At 36.5% G+C, this 18,223-nt stretch overlaps 1 protein-coding gene across 9 annotated transcripts in view; it reads right to left on the bottom strand.

Annotated features, from left to right (window-relative positions):
- The window catches only part of LOC136029430 (uncharacterized), a 157,134-nt gene that overhangs the window by 78,764 nt on the left and 60,147 nt on the right, over nucleotides 1-18,223 (bottom strand). For 5 of the 9 annotated variants that reach the window (XR_010618037.1, XR_010618038.1, XR_010618034.1 and 2 more), the window contains one exon: nucleotides 5,191-5,261. The exons of the other annotated variants lie outside the window; for them this stretch is intronic. The gene's annotated coding sequence lies outside the window, so the exon portion shown is untranslated. The remainder of the gene's footprint in view (nucleotides 1-5,190; nucleotides 5,262-18,223) is intronic. 9 annotated transcript variants of the gene reach the window in all.

Raw genomic sequence — 18,223 nt, 5'->3', positions numbered from 1 at the left:
TATATATCAAAAGAATTGGCTTTTTATGCTGATTTCAAACATATAGTTCAAATAAATGTAGTAAATAAATAAATAAATGTGGTCGAAATTTAAATAAAAGATCTGAATTTCGAGGTCCTTCTAAATATGAAATTTCATTAAGATACGATCACTCTTTCGTAAGTTAAAAATACCTCATTTTTTCTTTTTTTTAGAATCAACCCTTCCCCCAATCCCCCGAAGTGAACAGATCCGTTCCGGTTATGTCAATCCCGTATCTAGGACTTGTGCTTATTTTTCCCACCAGTTTTCATCCCAATCCCTCCACTCTAAGGCTTTTTCAAAGATTTTAGGTTCCACCCCTACCCAACTTCCCCTTCACTGGATCCGGTCGGGATTTAAGATAAGAATTCTCAGACACGATATCCTTCTAAATATCAAATTTCAGTAAGGTCCGATCACTCCTTCGTAAGTTAAAAATACCTAATTTTTTCTAATTTTCTGATTTAATCTGGTCCGGTCCCTGATACGCCGGCCAAATTTCATCGTCCTAGCTTACCTGGAAGTGCCTAAAGTAGCGAAACCGAGACCGACAGAGCGACACACCGACAGACGGACAGAATTTGCGATTGCTATATGTCACTTGGTTAATACCAAGTGCCATAAAAAGAGAGAGAAAAACACCATAGAGGCAATATTCTTGTTTACCAACTGCTGTCACATACTTTAGTACAAATATACATATTTTAATGTTAAATCTCCAAAAGAAACTATACTCGTAAATTATTCAAGATCCTATTTTGCTGTATGCAAAATGATGAAAATCTCAGATATTTTATTGCGACGAAATGACAGTGTATTTTACTGATAAGGGAGCAAATCAGAGAAATTAGCACTGCGGTGGAAGCTCTCCTTATCCACACACAATAATTCATGTCCCTTTCAATTTTATATGTCCCTCTTTACTTTCATTTGAAAAAAAGGGAATTTTTGATAGATTATATAAACTTATTCTGTCACTTGGTTACTGCCAAGTGCCATAAAAAGAAGTTGTAAGCCGCCGATAATGACCGACAGCGGTTCTATGCCTTGATTAGGGGCATGTTAGTAAGTAAAAGAGAAAAGAATGGTCGGTGACTTCAATTGAAATAAGGGAAAATATAAAAATGTTTTCTGATTAGTTCCAGATGCAAAGGCGGAAACTGTACACAGTTAAGTAAACAATGCTTAAGAGTTAGTAAGCAATAAAATAAGTAATAGTGAGTTAGTACTAATACTACCAAAAACTCACCACAGCACCAAGCTGCCTGAAGCCAACACAGCTACACACACTCCTCCTCCATCCCAATCTATTCAAAGTCTCCTTCTTTACACCCTCTCAGGAAGTTCCCATTTAATTTAAATCTTTCTTTATAACATCCTCACACGCCAGACGAGGACGACCTGCTTTCCGTTTAGGCAAATACGACAATTTTCGGCAATCTGCCATCCTTATTCCGCAGAACGTGCCCTAGCCATCTCAACCTTTCTTTCATTAACAAAAAGTTCGTGGTAACGAACTGTAGTAAGGAGCGACCCGGCTCAATAGTAGCAGAAACTCTAAAATACGGAATTTTGATACCAATAGTTACGTCAAAAGAATCGCATTTTATTGCTTATTTTAAATATATAAGTTTCATCAAGTTTAGTCTAACCCATCAAAAGTTGCGAGCCTGAGAAAATTTGTCGTATTTTAGAAAATAGGGGGAAACATCCCCTAAAAGTCATAGAATATTAACGAAAATCACACTATCAGATTCAGCGTATTAGAGAACCCTAATGTAGAAGTTTCAAACTTCTATCAAGAAAATTTTGAATTTTGTATTTTTTGCCAGAAGACAAATCACGGATCCGTGTTTATATTTTTTTTTCCAAGGGTGATCGTATCAAACCCAGTTGCCCTAAAATATCGCGAGAGGACTCATTTTGACGGAAATTGAAAGTTCTAGTGCCCTTTTAAAGTAATAAAAAATAAGGGCACCTAGGCCCCCTCCCATGCACATTTTTCCCCCAAAGTAACCGGATCTAAATTTTGAGATAGCCATTCTGTTCAGCTTAGCCGAAAACATAATAGCTATGTCTTTTGCGACGACTTAATCACCCACAGTCCCCGAGGGAGGGGCTGTAAGTTACAAACTTTGACCATTGTTTACATATAGCAATTGTTAATTATGAAGTGTAGAGATGTTTTCAGAGGGACTTTTTCGCGTCAGGATGGGGGTGGGTAGCAGGGAGGAGTTTACGTAGGAGGATCTTTCCATGGAGGAATTTTTCATGAAGGAAGAGAATTTCCATGAAGGGGATGCGAGATTTTCTAGCATTATTCAAAAAATAAAACAATGAGAAAATAAATAATTTTTTTCAACTGGAAGTAATGAGCAGCATTAAAACTTAAAACGAACATAAAATATTACGTGTATAAGGGGGTTCGTCTCCTCCACAATACCTTGCTCTTTACGCTAAAGTATTTTTAGTAATTTCAACTATTTATTCTAAGGCCTTTGTGATTCAGGGGTCATTTTTAGAAATTTGGGACAAAATTCAAGCTTCAGTGCGAAGAGCGAGGCATTGACGAGGGGGCGATCCCCTTCATATAAGTAATAAAAATACACAAATATAGAAGGTTATTGTAAGTTACAAATAAATAAATTTATCGTAAGTTACATAAATTTATTTTATAAGTTTGTTATATGTTCGTTATTATTTAAAATATAATAATAAATTACAAATTAATTTCCAACACAAACTTTTGCCACCAGATTCCAGTTAATATGGCCTTTCCCGACTGCCTACGTGAGAAATTAAAGTTTGCTGATTCAGGCATGACAACATTTCCGTCAAAGAAAGTCACCTAAGCACCTATATTTAGAATAAAAACCTGTTGTCATATAAAAACCTGGATATGTAACGATAGACAACCCGGAGACTAGTGGCGTAAGTGATGTTTAAAATTGAGAAGGGATTTTCTACTTCAATTAAGGCGGAATTTCCTGGGGACTTAGCCTCTTCACAATTTAAAATAGGAGAACATTTGATTTAACTTAATTAAGGGAAAAGAACGTGCTACAGTATGAAATCCATAATTTTTTTAATTTGCCTGTTTTAGTGGTTAAACTATCCCCAAACACACATTACATTTGCTTGTCTATTAAACAAAACACATCCAAAAAGTGGAGTTGAATTAATGCTAACGAAATATATTAAAACATAGTGATAATATAAAATTGTAGAAACAAAATTATGGAAACTACGACAAAGAATTATGGAAATCAGGCCACGTAGAACGCATTATGTTAAATATCTAACCCCAACCCTTTTGTAAATATTAAATATTTAATTAAAATATAGATAGGCCTATATCAAAGTTTTTCTCACTCAAAATAAGCAAATCATAACCTATCCCAGAGAGGCAAACAGGTTTTTCTGTCAGATCTTACCCAGCGTAATTCTTGAGTGCGTTTCGTTTAACAGACAAGTATTTTTCCTCGTAAATGTTAGTCAATCTTTTTTTGACATTTTGATGACTTAAGGAATCACTAAAACATGAACGTGTCTGCGAAGGTTTCAAAAGGGGATTCAACATTTTGGTATGTTAGGACAAAATTGAAAAAACCTTATTTTTTTATTTTTTGTGTGTGGGGGGGGGGTGCATCCTCATTATACGCTTATGACCTCAATTTCTGGAATTAATGTGTACTAGTGTTCTGACTCTCCCTAGGATTTCATTTTCGGGGACCCTAGGGCTCTCCCTGGAAAATGACAGGAATCCCACGGATATCTAAAGGTATTGAAAAAAGAACAGAAAAAAATTACATTCCAGATTTATTTATCAAAATAAAATTCATCCCAATGGAAAACCTTAATAAACACTGATGGAAAAAGTACAATTTAATGTTGTATGTGAATACTAAACTATACGATTTATTTTTCCGAACAGAAACAAGAAACCAATTGTCAGTAAAATTCAAAGTTTATCCAAATTGCGGTTTCGGATGAAATATTAGTAAGATTGCAACTGATCTAACAGAAATTTCAAAAAACTTGTCTTGATTTTGCGAGGGATTTCAAGCTCCCAAAAAGTAAAATATGGTCACTCGACTCTCAAAAAGTCATTAAAGAACATTTCAGGCCATATAACATGCATACTGCCCCTATTTTTATTCTATTCAGACTATTTTATTCCCATATTTCTATTCAGCTTATGGGCACCCCCACTTAATGTTTAAATATATAGCCCAAATTATTCAAGTCCAATGTAATCTGTCACCTGTCACTTGTTTTTGATTTAGCGTAAGCAAAAAAAAGCATAGCATATATTAAATGCGTAAACTAACCATTGCTGTATTTAATATATGCTATGCTTTCCACCCCACCCCCCTAATGTGCAAATATATAATAATTCCATAATGGCGAGTTTGCGGTAGTTTTGCAAGAGAGAAAAGATGTTCAAAAAGTCAACATGCATCTATTAAAAATAGTTTCATGACCCAAAACAATCGTTCAGGTAATACCAACATTGACCGAAGTTTTCTGGGGGACTTTTTCGCGTTGGAGTGGGAGTCGATCGGGGGATAGGGTTACGTGGGAGGATCTTTCCATGGAGGAACTTATCATGAAAGAAGAGAATTTCCATGTAGGGTGCGCAGGGTTTTCTAGCATTATTTAAAAAGAAACAATGAAAAAATAAATAAAACTTTTTTCACCTGGAAGTAATGATTAGCCTAGCATTAAAACTTAAAAAGAACATAAAATATTACGTATATAACAAGGTTTTCCCCTCCACAATACCTTGCTCTTTACCCTAAAGTATTTTTAGTAATTTCAACTATTTATTCTACGACCTTTGTGATTCAGGGGTCATTCTTAAGGATTTGGGATAAAATTCAAGCTTTAGTGTAAAGGGTGAGGAATTGACGAGGGGGCAAACCCCCTAATATACATAATAAAAATACACAAATATAGAAGTTCGTTACGTAAGTTAATTCGTAAGGTACGTATGTTTATTACTAACAAAAACGTTCGCACAAAAAAATTAAAAATATGGTTGTTTTTTTAAGTCACCAAAAATTGGAGGGCAACTAGGCCTCCTCCCCCACACTTTGTTTATCAAAATCGTCAAAAAAAAAACTTTCCAAAAAAAAGGCTTTAGAACGAGTTAAAAATTCAACAAACCTTGTAAATAGACGCAAGCTAGCAATGTCAAAACTTTCCACTTCATGGTTCACAAATCCAACTTCATTCGACTAGAAAAAAAAGCCTTGTTCAGTTAACTGGTAACTAATCCTTCAGTTCGAATTCAAAATTAGAACTACGGTCTAGACTTCGACTGCTTAAGCAATTTTTCTTGCTACTCGCTTTTCTCATACTCCACGCGCCGTTACGTCATGAACTGCCCAGAGAGAAAATTTGATGGGAATCGTGGATTTACAGAGATTTAACTTCTGGGGAAAATTTTTGGATTAAAAAGTATGCGAAAACTGTATCTATTTATCTGGATAAAAAATCCCAGGCAAAACTTCACTACTAGAAGAAATCAGTGCTGTCACTTACTTGAAGTACTACTTCAGTAAAATTTTCCATTACTTGTACTTAAGTAAAAACTCTAGGGTGTACTTATTACTTAATACTTAAGTAAGATTACAAAATACTTATTACTTAAGATACTGATAATGTACTTTATGTACGTTTTCAAATACTTTATCTCTGACACAAAAATTTTTTGTGCGTGTGCTTTAGCTTTGATAGCTTGTATGTTCATATATCTCTTGAAATTTTCCTCTTAACGCTCTTAGCCTTACAAATGCTTACAAACAGTAGAATTAGCAGTAATATACACATATATCCTTTTTGTGAGATAATCTTCCCCTTTAGGCATTCTCTGGAAGTTCCAACTTAATACCCAAATCAGTTTTAGAAATGTGCTATTTTGACAATATGCATGCACAAGGCGTCTTTGGATTTTGTTCAGATTTCCTCTCAATACTGTAAATGTGTGGTAGTAGTATTTGTCGTAGTTATAACAGTATTGGTAACAGGCAAACATTTCCTTTTTGATCATGTTCTTTATCATTTCCTGAATTTTCCAAATTAACATACTCAGTTATTCCTGTGTTACACCCTTTTGACAATCCGTATACACATAACATATTTTGATTTAGTTCAACACTCCCCTCAACATTCTCTGAAAGGCTAACCTGAATACCTTTCATCTTTTTGGAAAGTAAGTTTCAAATGTACATACCTTTTTCAATAACAAATACCATGTGTAACAAACGAATGAGTTGCCTAACTCACAGCCCTTGTCCTAAGGACTGACAGGAGTTTGACATCCCCAAAGACATTGCTACCGAACCTTTCTACACTGCTGAAAAATTACTATAAAATTTTGATCTGATGTCTTTTGGGGAGTGATAGACTTAGGGGGCTGATTACCCTCCATCCACTTTTGGTTGTTTAAAAGGGCGCTTCCAATCAAATGAGCTCCATCCAGTCCAAAGTTTATACGTAAATGTTCCATAAAAACTTTATATGCCCCGGGGCATAACTTACAACTCTTACAAATTTGCTCTAGGGGATTCAGTCCACCCTAAAGACATTGTTATACGAATTTTGGAATATTGGTAACAAAATGACTACCTCACTATTGCAACTGAATGGATTTCGGGAAAAGAGAATATCAGGGATGGGGGGGGGTAGCTTCTCTCCATCATGTTTGACTCAGGGAACTAGAACTCGAAGCAACATGCCCTACCGTGTAATTAACGCCTCTAACAAAATTCCCCGACAATAGAATACAGCTGATCAGTTAAAACTCTTGGCATGTATAATTTGCACTTGGTCCAACTGCGTATTAAAAAAAAATCAATAAATGCTTCTGTTGACAACGGAATTTGCTCAACGGACAATCTTAAAAATCAGTTGCCATGTCAGAAAATTACTATTCGTTACATGAAACTCCACAAGACCAGTTTATCGGAAAGCTGACCTGTTTATCTTAATGCTTGATTATGAAGTTTTGGCAGCATTTTTGGCAGAAAATGTTTTTAAGCTGGAGGGGTAATCAGAGGTCAGGGGGGCGAACTGGGGTCTAGAGGGAGTAGTTGCCCGATAAAAAAATACGTTAGATTTCTTGTGTACGTGTAATTGTTTACCGAAATCAATTGACTCTTGGTATCTGAATTTTTGCGGCAGAAAATATTTTAAATTTAACTAATTAGTTTTGCTTTTTGATTTTCACAATTTTCAACGAGGCAACACAGACGACATTGTGGTAATGCTCAGGGGTAGACACTAAAGGCCTTATCCAACGAATTTCTTCTGTGAATTAGTTTTTTGTTTGTTTTTTTTTGGGGGGGAGTCAGGCACGTACACAGGAATTTGCTCAGGAAGGGAGCCCGAATCTTTCAAATCCCTTATTCTGTGAAAAGTATCAGAATATTATGGTAAAATAAAAGACATAATATTTCGGGGGGCGGGCCTGGAGCTCACCCCCCCTCCTCGTACGTGCCAGGGGGGACTACAAAAATCTTATAAAACACATAAAAAATTTGTTAAATCATCAGAGGTGTGACTCTGTTAGTAGAGCACTCGACTTTATATATATATATATATATATATATATATATATATATATATATATATATATATATATATATATATATATATATATATCAAACAGTTCGTGGTAACGAACTGTAGTAAGGAGCGACCCGGCTCAATAGTAACCAAAACTCTAAAAAATTGAATTTCTATATCAATAGCTACATCAAAAGAATCGCATTTTAATGCTGTTTTTAAATATATAAGTTTCATCAAGTTTAGTCTTACCCATCAAAAGTTATGAGCCTGAGAAAATTTGCCTTATTTAGGAAAATAGGGGGAAACACCCCTCAAAAGTCGTAGGATCTTAACGAAAATGACACCATCAGATTCAGCGTATCAGAGAACCCTACTGTAGAAGTTTCAAGCTCCTATCTACAAAAATGTGGAATTTTGTATTTTTTGCCAGAAGACAAATCACGGGTGCGTGTTTATTTGTTTTTTTTTTTTGTTTTTTTTTCTTTTCCCCAGGGGTCATCGTATCGACCAAGTGGTCCTAGAATGTTGCAAGAGGGCTCATTCTAACGGAAATGAAAAGTTCTAGTGCCCTTTTTAAGTGACCAAAAAAATTGGAGGCCATCTAGGCCCCCTCCCACGCTCATTTTTTCCCCAAAGTCAACGGATCAAAATTTTGAGAAAGCCATTTTGTTCAGCATAGTCGAAAACCATAATAACTATGTCTTTGGGGATAAATTACTCCCCCACAGTCCCTAGGGGAGGGGCTGCAAGTTACAAACTTTGACCAGTGTTTACATATAGTAATGGTTATTGGGAAGTGTGCAGACGTTTTCAGGGGATTTTATTTTGTTTGGGGGTGGGGCTGAGGAGAGGGGGCTATGTTGGAGGATCTTTCCTTGGAGGAATCTGTCATGGGGGAAGAAAAATTCAATGATAAGGGCGCAGGATTCTCTAGCATTACTATAAGAAAACAATGAAAAATAAACGTGAAAACTTTTTTCAAATGAAAGGAAGAAGTAGCATTGAAACTTAAAACGAACAGAGATTATTACGCATATGAGGGGTTCTAAAAATACTTTAGCATAAAGAGCGAGGTATTTAGGAGGAGATAAATACCTTGCTCTTTATGCTAAAGTATTTTTAGTAATTTCAACTATTTATCCTACGGCATTTCTGATTCAGGGGTCATTCTTAAAGAATTGGGACAAAACTTAGGATTTAGTGTAAAGAGCGAGGTATTAACGAGGGTACAAACCCCCTCGTATACATAATAAAAATATAAGGTTATGAAAGTTTGTTACGTAAGTTAATTCTTAAGTTACGTATATTTTTTACTAATAAAAACGTTCGTTAAAAATTAAAAGTTCTAGTTGCCTTTTAAAGTAACCGAAAAATTGGAGGGCAACTAGGCCTCCTTCTCCACCCCTTATTTCTCAATATCGTCTGATCAAAACTAAGAGAAAGCCATTTAGCCAAAAAAAGAATTAATATACAAATTTCATTTTAATAATTTATGTGCGGAGAGCCAAAACCAAACATGCATTAATTCAAAAACGTTCAGAAATTAAATAAAAAAAAAAAAATTTTTTAGCTGAAAGTAAGGAGCGACATTAAAACTTAAAACGAACAGAAATTAATCCGTATATGAAATGAGTTGTCCCCTCCGCAATCCCTCGCTCTTTACGCTAAAGTTTGACTCTTTGCCACAATTCAACTTTTTAAAACAATTAAAAGCTTTAGCGGAAAGAGCGAGGGATTGCGGAGGGGACAACTCATTTCATATACGGATTAATTTCTGTTCGTTTTAAGTTTTAATGTCGCTCCTTACTTTCAGCTAAAAAATTTTATTTTTTTTTATTTAATATATATATATATATATATATATATATATATATATATATATATATATATATATATATATATATATATATATATATATATATATATATACAGCTAACTTTAGATCATCGACTATAGACTAGCTTTATAATTTGTATCATAGCTTGAAATTCACTGTTGTAAAGAAAGAAATTACCGTATTTCCAGAGTTCATATTATTTCTTATTTTGATCTTTAAATCGAGTAATATTTAAGCATGTTTCTTACAATTTAAGATTGTATGCCTGACTGGTGTCATTACTGTAGCTTCCAGTATTCTAATCTTGGTTCGCAGATTTATCTTCCTATCCTTCTAAAGTTTTTACAACTGCGATAAAAATACCCTGGATCTTGGCTACTCTAGTCTAAAAAATATCATCATAATAAGTAATTTACTGCCTTGAGGAACCAAGATTCTTCGTTCAGAGAGTTTCTCTGAACAGATGTTCCGAGAGTGTAATGTTCAGAGAGCTTATGAATAGTTTCTCTCAAATACTCATCCCAGGGTCCAACAACGCTCCAAAAAGGTAATTAGCTTTCCTAAATGTTCGCTTTTGGCTAACCCTAGAAACTATTCCCCACAACCCTCAGTGTAAGGGTTGTAAGTTATGCCCTGGGTGCACATAAGGCTTATATAGAAAGGGTGATTGTATAAACTTTGGAGGGGGCTCAATCTTCCGGTGTTCTTCTTAAGATTCAGAGTGATCGGAGTGTTGATACCCCCCCCCCCACTGCTCCTCGTATTTTCCTGAAATAAACCTGATAGAAATTTTTAGCCGGACATTTCTTGTCACAGAGACTTTAAAAATGTTTCGTTCGATTGGAGATGGAAAGGACTATTCCCTTTTAATAGTCAAAGTGAATATAGGGCAACAAGCTCCCCCAGACCCATCAATTCCCATGATATAAGCGTTTGGTTCAGCGTAGTTGAAAAGTCTGGAAATTTTGTCTTTTAGGATGACAACCCTCCTCCATATGACCTCAGCGCAAGGGTTGAAAGTTATGCCCCGAGGGCTTATAAGGTTTATGTGAAAAGCATAGTTGTAGAAACTCTGGAGGGGGCTTATTTGATTGGAAATCAGATGTTCTAGTGTCCTTTATATGAGTCAAAGTGATCGGAGTGCGTGGTGCGTGTTTATTTGTTTGTTTTTTTTTTTGTTTTTTTTCCCCAGGCGTCATCGTATCGACCAAGTGGTCCTAAAATGTCGCAAGAGGGCTGATTCTAACGGAAATGAAAAGTTCTAGTGCCCTTTTTAAGTGACCAAAAAAATTGGAGGGCATCTAGGCCCCCTCCCACGCTCATTTTTTCCCAAAGACAACGGATCAAAATTTTGAGATAGCCATTTTGTTCAGCATAGTCGAAAACCATAATAACTATGTCTTTGGGAATGACTTACTCCCCCACAATCCCTGGGGGAGGGGCTGCAAGTTACAAATTTTGACCAGTGTTTACATATAGTAATGGTTATTGGGAAGTGTACAGACGTTTTCAAGGGGGATTTTATTTTGTTTGGGGGTGGGGCTGAGGGGAGGGGGCTATGTTGGAGGATCTTTCCTTGGAGGAATCTGTCATGGGGGAAGAAAAATTCAATGAAAAGGGCGCCGAATTTTCTAGCATTACTATAAGAAAATAATGAAAAATAAACATGAAAACGTTTTTTCAAATGAAAGGAAGGAGTAGCATTGAAACTTAAAACGAACAGAGATTATTACGCATATGAGGGGTTCTAAAAATACTTTAGCATAAAGAGCGAGGTATTTAGGAGGAGATAAATACCTCGCTCTTTATGCTAAACTATTTTTAGTAATTTCAACTATTTATTCTACAGCCTTTCTGATTCAGGGGTCATTCTTAAAGAATTGGGACAAAACTTACGATTTAATGTAAAGAGCGAGGTATTAACGAGGGTACAAACCCCCTCGTATACATAATAAAAATATAAGATTATGAAAGTTTGTTATGTAAGTTAATTCTTAAGTTACGTATATTTTTTACTAATAAAAACATTCGTTAAAAATTAAAAGTTATAATTGCCTTTTTAAGAAACCGAAAAATTGGAGGGCAACTAGACCTCCTACTCCACCCCTTATTTCTCAAAATCGTCTGATCAAAACAAAGAGAAAGTCATTTAGCCAAAAAAAAGAATTAATATACAAATTACATTTTAATAATTTATGTGCGGAGAGCCAAAACCAAACATGCATTAAATCAAAAATGTTCAGAAATTAAATAAAAAAAACTAATTTTTTTAGCTTAAAGTAAGGAGCGACATTAAAACTTAAAACGAACAGAAATTACTCCGTATATGAAATGGGTTGTCCCCTCTGCAATCCCTCGCTCTTTACGCTAAAGTTTGACTCTGCCATAATTCTACTTTTTAAAACAATTAAAAGCTTTAGCGTAAAGAGCGAGGGATTGCGGAGGGGACAACCCATTTCATATACGGAGTAATTTCTGTTCGTTTTAAGTTTTAATGTCGCTCCTTACTTTCAGCTAAAAAAATTAGTTTTTTTTTATTTAATACGGCCAAGGACGTCCCGACGGTAAAGACCCCGAAAACGAATTAAAAGACCGAATGCCTTGCGTAGTTTCATCTGAACATGCTGAACCAGGACTGGTTTGAAATCTCTTTTCGAAGCAGCATAAGGTAATCCCAAATAAGTGACTATTGGCGACGACTGAAAAATAGCACCATTACCGCAATCGAGAGTCGCCCTGACATTATCCTCTAAACAATTTACAACAAAAAATTGACATTTTTCAAAACTGATTGAAAGGCCCAAACCTTTTAAACAATTAATTAAAATATTAAAATTAGAAGTAAGACTAGACTTGGACCGGCTTAGAAGGATAATGTCATCAGCATATACAATGTAAGACAGATTTCGAGATAATGAAACAAAAGAGCAGGAAAGAGAATTAAGGGCAGTAGCTAAACAAGAATTGACTATATAAGGCGAAATAATTCCTCCTTGTCTAATTCCTCTACCCACTTGAATTAATTTGGACTGAGATGAAGACGAACTCGGACAGATACGGATCTTTAAACCAGAATACCAAGAGCGAAGGACTCGTATGACAGCTAGGGGAAATCCAGCATGGATTAAAGTGAGCAGAGCGGATGCATGAGAAATGTTATCAAAGGCCCATTTGATATCAATCAAGAGGGCGTATAGCGGTTGACCAGAGATTCTCGCTTCTTCAATAACTTTGCTGAAAGATACATGGGCGTGGTCATATCCCAAACCTCTCTTGAAACCAACTTGATTAGAGCCAGTGTCAAGAATTTCAAGAAGATCCTTCAAACACAACTCAGACACTTTCCCAATCATAGAACCCCTAGTAATTGGCCTCCAAAAACTACAAGATGACAAGTCTTTTTTCCCGCTCTTAGGAATAGGCGTAACTATGCCAATATAGAATGACGATGGTACTAAACCAGTAGTAAGTAAAAGGTTGAAAAATGCCAGTAGAGTAATATAAAAAGAAGAAGGAGCAAGTTTGAGGTGATTAGCAAATAAGCCACCATGATCCTTAGCCGACTGCGCCTTTAACTTTTTGATTGCTCCACGTAACATATCCTCAGAAATCCTGTAATCAGTTGAAAAATTCTTCAACCTTTCTTCTAATTGTAACACAACACTGTTAGAATCGTGCGAAGTCGACAACTTAGAAAAATAATTTTCCCACTCTTTTAGCGATGGTGTGGAATTAGTATCAGGCATGTTAGTCCGGCTATTGCCTCGGAGAACATTCCAAAGGAGATTCTTGTCCTTGTCGTTATCAATGTTTGAAGAAGCTTCTTCTATGACCAGGTTATTATGACGACAGAGTTCCGCTTGGAATTCGGCCTTTCTCTTTTTCATTAGCAAAAAAACTGGATGCGAGTCTCTAGGCTTACCAAGGGCCCGCCATTCCCAATACGCTTGTTTAGCCGCCTTATTAGAGTTTACCAAAAAAAGATTGAGGCTCCAAAAAGGTTTCTGCGGGCCCAACCTTATCCTATTAGTAGGAAAAACTGCCACAGCACCATACTTTAAGCAATGGATTAATTTAAAATAAAGACAATTAAAAGTCAAAGAAGGATTACTGTCCATTGAATCCAAACTATCAGGGATATAAACTTTATCAATTAAAGTCCCAACTCTTTCTTGGTAAAGCGGTCGAAAATTTGGATTCCAATCAACCCGATCAAAAAATTTACGAAGCTTATTACCAGAAAAACGAACTGGGGAAGGACGAGAAGCCAAAGGGGGTATAAGGAACTGAAGCGGCGTGTGGTCACTAACGGGGAAATCTTCGGTTACAGTAACCAAAGGCAAAGGATCAGATTAAACCTTTTCCCGATTTGACCATCTGGGGGGGGGGGAGTGGGGGGCCCGTTAATTCGAATAAAATAGAAAAATTGAAGTATTTTTAACTTGCGAACGGATGATCAGATCTTAATGAAATTTGAAGTTTGGAAGGATATTGTGTCTCAGAGCTGTTATTTATTTATGAAAAAATTGTTATTTATTTCTGAAAAATTAGAAAAATGAGGTATTTTTACAACAACAAAAGAGAGAATAATGAGGACTTTTCTTCCCAAGACAGTGAACCAAGTAAACCTATTTGAATATTTCGGCCCTATATCTAAGGGCCGTCTTCAGCAAAGAAAAAAAAAATAAAACACTTACAATAAAAGTTCTCAGTTAAAAATCCATTTGTTTTTATTTTAAAATAGCCTTGGCATCATTACTTCTTAACGAACTTTTCGTTAAGAAGTAATGATGCCAAGGCTATTTTTAAGTGCTTTATTGTTTTTTTTTTGTTTTTTTTCTTTGCTGAAGATGGCCCTTAGATATAGGGCCGAAATATTCAAATAGGTTTTCTTGGTTCACTGTCTTGGGAAAAAAGTCCTCATTATTCTCTCTTTTGTTGTTGTATTATGGAAAGGCAGTGTGGTCTTCGTCATTATTGAGGTATTTTTAACTTACGAGCGGGTGATCGGATCTCAATGAAATTTGATATTTAGAAGGATATCGTGTCTCAGACCACATATTTTAAATCCAGACTGGATCTGGTGACATTGGAGCGGGGGGGGGGGATTTGAGAGGGGAAAACCTTAAATCTTGGAAAACACTTAGAGTGGAGGGATCAGGATGAAGCTTGGTGGGAAAAATAAGCACAAGTCCTTGATGCATGATTGGCAAAACCGGAACGGATCCGCTCTCTTCGGTGTGATTGGGGAGGGGGGGGGGGGGGGGGGTAATCCTGAAAAATTAGAAAAAATGAGGTATTTATAACTTACGAACGGATGATCGGATTGCAATGAAATTTGATATTTTGAAGGATATCGTGGCTCAAAGCTCTTATTTTAGATACCGACCAGATCTGGTGATGTTGGGGGAGTTTGGGGGGACCTTAAATCATGGAAAACACTTAGAGTGGAGGAATCGGGATGAAACTTGGTGGGAAAATAAGCAGAAGTCTTAGATACGTGATTGCCATAATTGGAACGGATCCACTCTATTGGGGGGAGGGTTAATTCTGAAAAATTAAAAAAAATGACGTATTTTTAACTTACGAAGGAGTGTTCGGATCTTCATGAAACTTCATATTTAAAAGGACCTCGTAATTCAGATCTCTTACTTTAAATCTCAACCAGATCCAGCGTCATTGGGGGGACAGTTGGGGGGGGGCAGAAATCTTAGAAAATACTTAAAGCGGAGAGATCAGGATGAAACTGGATGGGAAGAATAAAAACCTGTCTAAGATACTGACTGACATAACTGGATCGGATCTGCTCTCTTTGGTGGCGTTGGGGGGGGGGGGGGGGGTAATTTTGAAAATTGAGGTATTTGTAACTTACGAAAGGGTGACCAGATCTTAATGAAATTTGATATTTAGAAGGATCTTGTGCTTTAAAGCTCTAATTTTAAATCCCGACCAGATCCTGTGACATTGGGGTGGAGTTGGAGGGGGAAACCGGAATTCTAGGAAAACGTGAAATTTGGGGGTATTTTTATCTTACGAATAGGTTATCGGATCTTAATGAAATTTGATTTTTAGAAGGAATTCATGTCGCAGAGCTCTTACTTCAAATCTTGATTAGACCTTTTGACATTGGGGGGAGTTGGAGGGGGAAAACTTGGAAAACACTTGGAGTGGAGGAATCGGGATGAAGCTTGGTGGATAGAATAAGCAAATGTCCTTGATACGTGATTGACGTAACCGTACTGGATTCGCTCTCTTTGGGGGAGTTGGGGGGAGGGGTTCAGTGATTTGGCGAGTTTGGTGCTTCTGGACGTGCTAGGACGATGAAAATTGGTAGGCTTGTCAGGGAGCTTCACAAATTGACTAGATAGTCGTTTTCCCAGATTCGACCATCTGAGGGGCTAAAGGGAGAGGAATAATTAGAAAAAATTAGGTATTTATAACTTACGAGTGGGTGATTGGATCTTAATGAATTTTGATATTTAAAAGGACATCGTGACTCAGAGCTCTTATTTTAAATCCTGACCGGCATTCAGCCTCTGATTTTCCTTTTAAATCAATCTATTGATTCTTAGAATTTTGTTAGAGCTCATACCATATGAGCTCTTGGCTCTTAGCTCTTCTTGCCTCGTCACAAGTGTCATATGAGCTCTTAGCTCTTTTTATGGAAGGTGTTGTCATGTGAACTTTAGAAGAGGCTCATTTGATTGAAAATCTATTAGTCCTAGTTCCATTTTATGTTCCAAACATGATGGATAACTACTACCCCCCTCTCAGAAAACTTATTTTACCAAAACGCATTCAATTGAAATAGTGATATAGCCATTTTGTTACCAAAAGTCCAAAATCATATTAGGGTGGACACAATCCTTTAGAGCCAATCAGCAAGGATTGTAAGTTATGCCCCGGATCATTTAAAGTTTTCATGGATAGGGGTGGTCACAAACAGTTTGAATTGGACGGAGTCCATTTGATTTGAAGTCGGAAGTTTTAGTACTCTATTTAAGAGTGAAAATGAATGGAGGGGCAATTAGCTTTTCCCTCCCTCTCCCAAGCCTATCGTTCTCCCAAAACAAATCCCATCGAAATTTCAAGAGATCTATTTTATCAACCTTGTTGAAAGGTCCAAGAATAGTGTCTTTGGGGATGCCAACCTTTCCACAGTCCTTAGTACAAGGGCTGTAAGTTAGGAGATTCGTTCATTGTTTACACATAGTATTTGTTATTCAGCTAAGTATGTGCATGTTTGAACTTTACTTTCCAAGAAGACGAAGGGCACTCAGGTGAGCCTTTCAGAGAATTTTGAAGAGAGTTGAGCTAAATCAAAACACGTTATGTGTATACGGATTGTTCAAAGGGTGTAACACGGAATAACTCAGTATATTAATTTTGAAAATTCAGGGATGATAAAAGATATGATCAAAAAAGCGATATTTGCATGCTACCGATGCCACTAAAACTACCACCACTACTACTACCACACTCATCCATTTACAATATTGAGGGGAGATTTGAACTAAATAAAAAAACGCTATGTGCATGCAAGCTGTCAAAATAGCGTATCTCAACAATTGATTGTGGTATTGAGTTAGAACTTTCAGAGAATGCTTAAAGGGGAAGATCGTCTCACCAAAAGGCAATATGTTTACACTGCTGATACTAGTACCGTTACTGCTACATTTACTACTACTACTGCTAGTTCTATTGCAGCTACTTGTAATGTTAAGAGCATTCAGATGAAAATTTCAAGAAGCATGTGAAGATACAGGTTATCAAAAGAACATCAACAATGGTATAACAATGGCTAATTGCATCAAGTTGATACTTCCAGGACTTGATAGAAGCAAATGAAGATACAAGTTATCAAAAGAACATATCAGCAATGGTATAACAATGGCTAATTGTATGAAGTTGAAACTACCAGGACTTGATGAGAAGGATAATCAGGATGTTCAGGGATATTGACTTTTGCTTGATGCAAAAGGCAATATGTTAATATTACTAAGGCTAGTGGTACAACCGCCATTCAATACTATTACTAGTATTGAATACTGCTACTACTGTCAATACTACTACTGTGACTACTATTACAACTACTATTACAACCACATATTTTAAATCCAGACTGGATCTGGTGACATTGGAGCGAGGGGGGGGGGGATTTGAGAGGGGAAAACCTTAAATCTTGGAAAACACTTAGAGTGGAGGGATCAGGATGAAACTTGGTGGGAAAAATAAGCACAAGTCCTTGATGCATGATTGGCAAAACCGGAACGGATCCGCTCTCTTCGGTGTGATTGGGGAGGGGGGGGGGTAATCCTGAAAAATTAGGAAAAATGAGGTATTTATAACTTACGAACGGATGATCGGATCGCAATGAAATTTGATATTTTGAAGGATATCGTGGCTCAAAGCTCTTATTTTAGATACCGACCAGATCTGGTGATGTTGGGGGGAGTTTGGGGGGACCTTAAATCATGGAAAACACTTAGAGTGGAGGAATCGGGATGAAACTTGGAGGGAAAATAAGCAGAAGTCTTAGATACGTGATTGCCATAATTGGAACGGATCCACTCTATTGGGGGGAGGGTTAATTCTGAAAAATTAAAAAAAAATGACGTATTTTTAACTTACGAAGGAGTGTTCGGATCTTCATGAAACTTCATATTTAAAAGGACCTCGTAATTCAGATCTCTTACTTTAAATCTCAACCAGATCCAGCGTCATTGGGGGGACAGTTGGGGGGGGGCAGAAATCTTAGAAAATACTTAAAGCGGAGAGATCAGGATGAAA

Source organism: Artemia franciscana, chromosome 7 (genome assembly GCF_032884065.1).
Source record: "Artemia franciscana chromosome 7, ASM3288406v1, whole genome shotgun sequence".
Lineage (NCBI taxonomy): Eukaryota > Metazoa > Arthropoda > Branchiopoda > Anostraca > Artemiidae > Artemia > Artemia franciscana.
The sequence above is the reverse complement of the archived record's forward strand: the minus strand, read 5'-3'. Positions and strand labels throughout refer to the sequence as shown.